This window comes from Durio zibethinus, chromosome 3, assembly GCF_047325235.1.
Source record: "Durio zibethinus cultivar Kanyao isolate XHJ-2024 chromosome 3, ASM4732523v1, whole genome shotgun sequence".
NCBI classification, from domain to species: domain Eukaryota; kingdom Viridiplantae; phylum Streptophyta; class Magnoliopsida; order Malvales; family Malvaceae; genus Durio; species Durio zibethinus.
The window spans coordinates 35611962-35619923 of NC_143164.1; the positions used below are offsets into that span (position 1 = coordinate 35611962).

Sequence of the window (7962 nt, forward strand, 5' to 3'; positions counted from 1 at the left end):
TTAGTTATCTGGAGATTAGTTGTACAAATGTTTCGGAAAAATTTTCTTTCCTGACTTATGTTTGATACAATCTCATGACAAGAAATGTGCTTTTTGGTTGTTCAAACCATAGCTGCAAGTAATTATGCTTTTAGGCTGCGAATTATCTCCCATTGCTTAGTTTTTAGTTGGTGGAATGTGATTTGTGATGGTACTACTTTCTTCTGATTGTTCTTCTTTGCATGATTTGAATGTGATTACACTGAATTACTAATGCCAGAAATGTTAGAAAGTCTAATTACTGCTATTAAAATGTACAAATGGTGATAGACTATCATGAGGCAATCTAAGACATGCAGCCAAAACTTGATTGATTCGCCAGAAAATTCCAAATTCCTCTGTTTGATCTGCAACTTGGTTTCTTTTTCAATACTCTGTTTTGTCTATCCTCTCTAGCTTGAAGAATTCAGCCTATTCCATCCAGCCAAATCATTTCAAAAGGGTGCAAGCTAATGTGATTGTTTCCCGAAACATGGTGTCTCTAAATTGGTGTCTTGATCTTGACAAAACGTACCATAATTAATCTCATTGGACATAACCAGAGAAGCCTCCCCAAAAGTGGAAAATAAGGCATGCTTACTGCTGCAAGCTCATAGAGGGTGAGTCAGAATCATCAGATACTTCAAACTCAACTACTAACGATCATCCTGTTCAAGGGAGCATGTTGAATCTCTTGCCTCCCAAACTGGAAGCCACTGAAAAGCAGTGTGGATCCTAGTAACTTGCCACGTCTTTTTGAACTGTTAGAAAGCTCTGGCTCTTAGTAGCATTGCCTCCTTCACCAGTGTCACAGTAACTTTAGATACCCAGAAAAGAATGTTCATGGTATGGTTCAAATCCATTGACTGCTCTAATTGCTGTTACCCAATTCACAATCTTTATCAGCAGCCAAATGATTGAGGGTATTATTCCAAAAAAAAAAAGGGTCCAGAGTCGGTTTTTGGGTGCCATCTGTCATGATATTGTGCATATGTAGTGTCACAATCAATTTTGTTTTGTTTAACCAAATTTAGAATCTATAATACTAACCCAATTGACTGGTCAGTCTGACATCCAAACCATATTGAACGGGTGTCTTCTTACAAAAAGATTATTATACAATTGATACAATGGAACTTTGTGAACTAGCAGTAATAATCAATCATTCGAATTATTCAATAATATATAAATGATGTGTAAAAAGAATAATTAAATATGAATTTTTATGAATTCAAAGCTTAATTTATCGTGCAATCATCTTTAAGATGTGATATTTAATAGATTTAAGATTTAAATTTTAACATTTATAATCGTTTTCTCTATCTTAAATTACGATTTTTTTTGTTTTTTAAATTGACCTTTTATGAAATGAAAATCATCAAAATCCTTCGTTGCCCTTTAGATTGTATTCTAGATGGGTTTTATATATAAGAGGTGATTGAAGTAGCTTCAATATTGGTGACAACATATTTTTTTTTCAAGGTTGAGTTTGGTTGAGAATATTTGTGAGATTATGTGTCTGTGGTCGTTAACCTATGCACCTGTTTGGGTGTGCAATGGCTTCAATCGAAGTCTTTAAAGAAAATCAAGCAGGCGACAACCTAGCTAGTTTTTTGAACGTTTAGACCCTTTCTTGTTGAAAAGAGATAGAAAAAGTATTTAACCCCTTAATATCAAAGACTGCTTCCTTCTTTGATATCGGTTGGTCTGATTCTAAACGAATTTATTCACTAATTATTATTATTTTTTATATGATCAATGTTATTTTCGAGTTTTGTCCAAATTTAATTTTGTTTTCGTTTAAGGGAATATTCTTCTACATTAATATGCATTTTTCCACATTTATTTGGTGCATTTAAAATTTTATGTATGCATCTTGTATGTATTATGCCTGATTAAGTTAGTTTGATAGTTACAAAATCACCAGTTTTTTTCTTTCATTGTAATTTGAAATAAAAATAAAAAAGATTATATATACTGAGATTTGAATTTCATACATATTAAATGTTATCGGATAACTGTATAAATCAATTGAATTAATTTTTAGATTTTAAATTCACAAGTTTTACATTCATTTGATTAATTTAATAAATACTTGTATTTTAAGAAATAAATAATAAAAAATTGGTAAAAACAATTTTGCCAAAAATAAAATAGATTAATTATGGTTTAAGTACTGAGTTAAGATTAATCTCTCAAATATTGAATTTATAATACTACTTGAAGATGTATGTAAATGGTTTGTTTAGAAGAATTTTTTTTTTTTCATTTCTATACTTTGTAGTATGTATAGCAGTAGGTTAAAAATGAAATCTATGGTATATAAAAAAATTCCTGCAGACGGAAGGATTTTCCTTTTCAACTGTATGAAAAAAAAAATTTTTGAACTTGAATTTCTTGTAATATTTACAAATAAATAGCTATAAACCTAAAATAATATAACTTAGTCATTGTAACTTAGTTTACATATTAACACATGAGCCATGATTTACAGTTTTTTTTTTTTTTTTTTTTTCATATTTTTATATTATTGGTAATTTTTTTATTAAATAATATTTTCTTTTTTTGAATCGATTTAAACATATTTATTTATATCGAATATAAATAGTTCATAAAAAATTACTTTGATATAATTTTCAAATAAATTCATACTCAAATAATAAAAAAATAAATACAATTTTTTATCACATGAACCAATATAAGCAAATTCCACCCTCCTACTTATGAAGCTCTAGGCTCTATTTATCTTTCATATGGCTACAAATTTAACATGAATGCTTTCATGGCTTCAATATATACTTTCTTAAAAATGTAAAGAAAGTTAATAATGGGAAAATCACTACCAAAATGACGTTTCTTGGCCTTTAGCTTCTTATCTTTATCTATGTGTCTGGCTATGCCGGCCGCGCTGTTGCATTAAACAACTCCCAAAATTTTACCATTTCTTTGGTCACTTCTTTGCTCATCCTTGCCCACGGTTTCCCCTTTAAAAATGGTCTCCAGCTTTCCTTAACACCCTCCCACAACTATTTTCTCTCTGATTTTCTCTTTTTTTTCCTTGCTCCATCTTTGTAGGACTTTCAATGATGAAAGGAGGATTTGAAGTGGTTCATGCGACTCTAGATAAGATCCAGCCTCATCTTGAACCAATATGGGACTTTGCCTCTGTTGGGTTTCCGACAACAAGTAGTACTTTGACTTCTGTCAGCTCCATCCCGAGGCAAACAGTTGAAAATCGATGCATAAACTTGGAGAGAAATGAGCTGTCTGAATGGGTTGAACAAGTCACCAAGCAGCTCATTGATGACTTGCCATCTGTTGAGACCCGAACTGATCATAGCAGTAGCTTGCAAGCTGACATATCAATGGTATGCGAGGATAATTTTGCAACATCGATGCTGGGTGATTTTAGGCCAAGGAAAACAGTAAGAGGAAGTTTTTTGGATGGCAGCTGCGGTGAAGAGCTTCAATGGGGTAACGAGCTTGGAAACCAAACAAATAATGTTTGGGAAAATGGAGGGAATGCCGAACAAGGTTTAAGCTTGATAGCCCTTCTTTTGGAGTGTGCTGTCGCTATCTCTGTTGACAATCTCGGGGAAGCTCACAGAATGTTGCTTGAACTGACCCAGATGGCTTCTCCTTATGCACTTTCTTGTGCTGAAAGGGTTGTCGCATATTTTGCCAAGGCCATGTCTAGTAGGGTTATTAACTCATGTTTAGGGATTTGCTCTCCTTTGATAAACTATAACAGCGTTCATTGCGCCTTCCAAGCCTTCAACAATGTCTCTCCCTTTATCAAATTCGCTCACTTCACCTCCAACCAAGCCATCCTTGAGGCATTCCATCGACGCGATAGGGTTCACATCATTGACCTTGATATCATGCAAGGCTTGCAATGGCCGGCCCTATTTCATATCCTTGCCACGCGTATTGAAGGGCCTCCGCACGTGAGGATGACCGGCATGGGCAGTTCAATGGAGCTTGTGGTGGAGACAGGAAAACAACTTTCCAATTTTGCTAAACGTCTTGGAATGTCATTTGAATTCCACCCAATTGCAACGAAATTTGGAGAAATTGACATTACAATGGTACAAGTCCAAAGGGGAGAGACACTAGCTATTCACTGGCTACAGCATTCACTCTATGATGCCACGGGACCCGATTGGAAGACACTGAGACTTTTGGAACAATTGGCCCCACGAGTGATCACATTAGTTGAGCAAGATCTTTCCCATGGTGGATCATTCTTGGACCGTTTTGTGGGCTCTCTCCACTATTATTCCACCATGTTTGATTCACTTGAAGCATATTTGCCAGCCGATGACCCTAGCAGGCATCACATCGAGCAATGCCTTTTGTATAGGGAAATCAACAATATATTGGCAATAGGAGGCCCTGCAAGAAGTGGGGAGGACAAATTCACGCATTGGAGAAGTGAGCTTGCAAGGAGTTGCTTTGTTCAGGTGCCAATGAGCAGCAACTCCATGGCTCAGGCACAACTAATATTGAACATGTTCCCTCCTGCTCATGGGTATAGCCTTGTACAAGGAGATGGAACACTTAGGCTTGGATGGAAAGATACTGGCTTGTTTACTGCTTCTGCTTGGACATCACATGCCTCTAGATAATTTCTGATGTCTTTCCCCCTAAATTTTTTTCCCTCCTCTCTCTTTTTGACTACTGTGAAACTTTCGTAATTATAATATACACTACATGTAATTTCCTCATCCTTGTTCCATAGTTCAATCTTTCCAGATATTCTGAATCCTTAAGGATTCAATCATAAAATGACATTACGATGCGGTGAAAATTCTCTCATCATGCTGCTAATTGAATCCTTAATAGGTTTTAGGCAAGCTGATAATTATCAATGTCGAAAGTGATTATAATTAGTAAAATTCTTGAAGTAATAACTCAAAAATTGTCATTATGCATGAATCAACATGGAGAAAATTAGTCTTCCAGTCTTTACCGGATCACAACACAAAATGATTAGAATCCACTTGAAATTCCAATAAACATTAAAGGTCCAGCTGTAGTTTTTAATGCCAGTATTATTCATGCAAGTGTAGTTAGGTAATTACTAGCTAGGATACATTGGACATCAGCTACTTGTCCTTTCAATTATTGATCAGCTTAGGATTCTCCTCGTCGAGGGGTTGTGAAATGCATGCATGTTTGATAAAATGGACGAAAGGGAGGCCCAGATGCATTAATTATAGGGTGTGAAGAAAGCACAAGACGATGAAGCATTTAGCGGAAGATGGGGTTTTGGACTTTGGTATTTCAGATTTGAGGAAAAAACATCCCCTCTCTGCCTTATACCCTCCTTTTCCGATAAAAGAGTATTAGTCAACCAACACAAAGCATACCACTTTCACTTTAAAAATATTTTTTTCGTGAAATTTTTTATTAAATAAATAAAAATTAAAATTGAAAATGATAGATTGAAGGATCTCATCACATAAATCAAACTAACAAAATTTAAAAATTTTTTAAAAAAGTTTTGATATATTTATTAAATAGATATTTTTTTAAAAAATATTGATAAAATTTTTATCGTTAAATAAGTATCGATCAAATTTAAATTATAAATAATATTTTTTATAATTTTTTTACATATTATTGATTTTCACAATAAATTTTATCAATTCTAATTTTTTATCAAAATTTTTATTTATTTACTTTTATTAAAAAACTTCACGAACTCCATTTATACAACTTCATGCAAGTTTTATCGCACTTTCCATTGTACCATAATTACCCATAAAAAATATATATATTTAATGTTTTAATTTTAGTTTTTTTATTTATTTGGTACATATTTTTATTTTATTTTTTAAGGATAAAGAAAATTTTTTATTGCTTTTATCTTTTTTATTTTTCTTTTCTTGATAAGATCAATTTTTTTAAAAAATAAAAGCCAACAGATATATACACCTGATGTCTTATTTTACTTTTTTTTTTGTTTTTCATTTTTTCATTTTCATTTTTTATAATTAAATAAATTTTGTAATATAATAAGTTGGTAAATAAATGTTTTTAAAGAAAAGTATTAATGGAGGTATTGATGACAAAATAATCAATTTTTGATGAATTTCAATTCATTTGGATTCAATAGGTGCTTTTTTTAAAATTTTGATAAGCTCGAGAGTTTTTTTTTCAAATCGTGATTAGGTCAGAAATAAGTTTAGGGTGTTTCACCTAGTATTATATTAATAAAATTATTACTTAATATCTTAATTTAATAAATCTTCATTTTGCAATTTTTTTACTTCCTTTATTTTTTATGTTTTTTACTATTTTAATTATATAGATTTAAAAAAAAAAAAATTAATAGATGAATGAAAGATAAAATAACAAATATCCCATGAATTCCGATTAGTAGATTTTTAAAAAATTTGAGATTAAATCAAGATTTTTTTTTTAAATTGAGATTAAATTGGAGGCGAGTTTAGGATATTCCATCTAGTCTTGAGTATATTTATAAAATTATATTTTAAATTATTTATTTAATTTTATATGTATATATATGTATTATATTGATAATGTTATTATTTAATATATTAATTTAATAAAAATACTATATTTATATATAATTAAAATGTAATCCATGCATCAACTATATAAATTTTACTTATTTTAATTTTTATTTGACTCTGATTCGAGGTGTTAGCATATTACATTATGTTTCTTCTTTTTACTTTTTTTTTTCCAACCTTTTTTTAGTCTTTGATTTTTTGTTTTTAATTTAAATAAAATATATGATAATACTCATAGAAGGATCCATGTGACACTGCAATTTAGTTTTGTTTTGTATTTTTAATTATATAAATTTTACAACAAACTGAACCGATGAATAAAGATAGTAAAATAATTCATATATGATGGGTTTTAATTGAATATGGTTAGATATGGGGTTTTTTTGTATTATTTTTAAATTAGATAAATTTTATAAAACAATAATGTTAACGAAGGTGTCTACGTCACAATTTCATTTGTTTATTTGTTTTTTGTGTTTTTATTTTTATTAAATATATTTTGTAAGAAAATAAGACCAATTGAGGTTCTTATGTGTCACTCTTATTTGATTTTTTTGACATTTTGTATTTTTTTTAATTAAGTAAATTTTGCAATAAAAACACTTGATGAATAAAAATGACAAAAAAAAAAACATTGACCTATAGTAATACGCGAATAGCACCTAATGTATGTATGAATTTACATGCATGTGTATATTTTATATGTATGTTTTTGTGTATGAATAAAATATAAATAATCTTAGAAGTTAATTTTTATATAAGGATTCATTTGTTTCGTAAAAAATGATTTTTGAAAAATAATTATATTTTTTGAATTGAAAAATATTTTTTATTTTTTGGATGAGTTAATGAAAATATTCTTCGTTGTTTGGTTGTTAAAAAATCTATTTTTTTCAAATAATATTAATTTAACTATTAAAATATTAAAAATTATTTATTATGAAAATATATTAAAATTATTAATATCTAAAAATAATAATATTTTAATAATAATATTTAATATTAAATTATTATGTCAATATAAAAATATTTAAAATAAAAACTATTTATTATTCTTTATATTATTTTATTAATATATTATATTAATAGTATATTATTTATTAATATAATATTATTTACAAGTTAAATTATGTTCAAAAGTATTGATAAATAGTTTTACTTATAGATAAATTTTTTTTTGAAAATATCATCTCTTTTTTAAATCCATAAGATAATTTTAAAAAATGAACTAATTTTTCATTGATTAATAAATTATTTTTTGTTTATCAACTAATTTTCTATCAAATAAATATCTAAAAATATAAAAATTACTTTTCAGAAGTTATTTTTCACGAAATAAATGAAGTCTAAATCATATATTCCTTGAGGCTTTATTTGATAAGTAAAAAACCTTGGATTCACA

The 7962-nt window shown here is 29.1% G+C and overlaps 1 pseudogene; it reads left to right on the forward strand.

Moving 5' to 3' along the window:
- The first annotated feature begins 2704 nt into the window (after positions 1-2704).
- On the forward strand, positions 2705-4695 carry LOC111283902 (scarecrow-like protein 23 pseudogene; annotated as a pseudogene).
- Positions 4696-7962: the final 3267 nt, after the last annotated feature.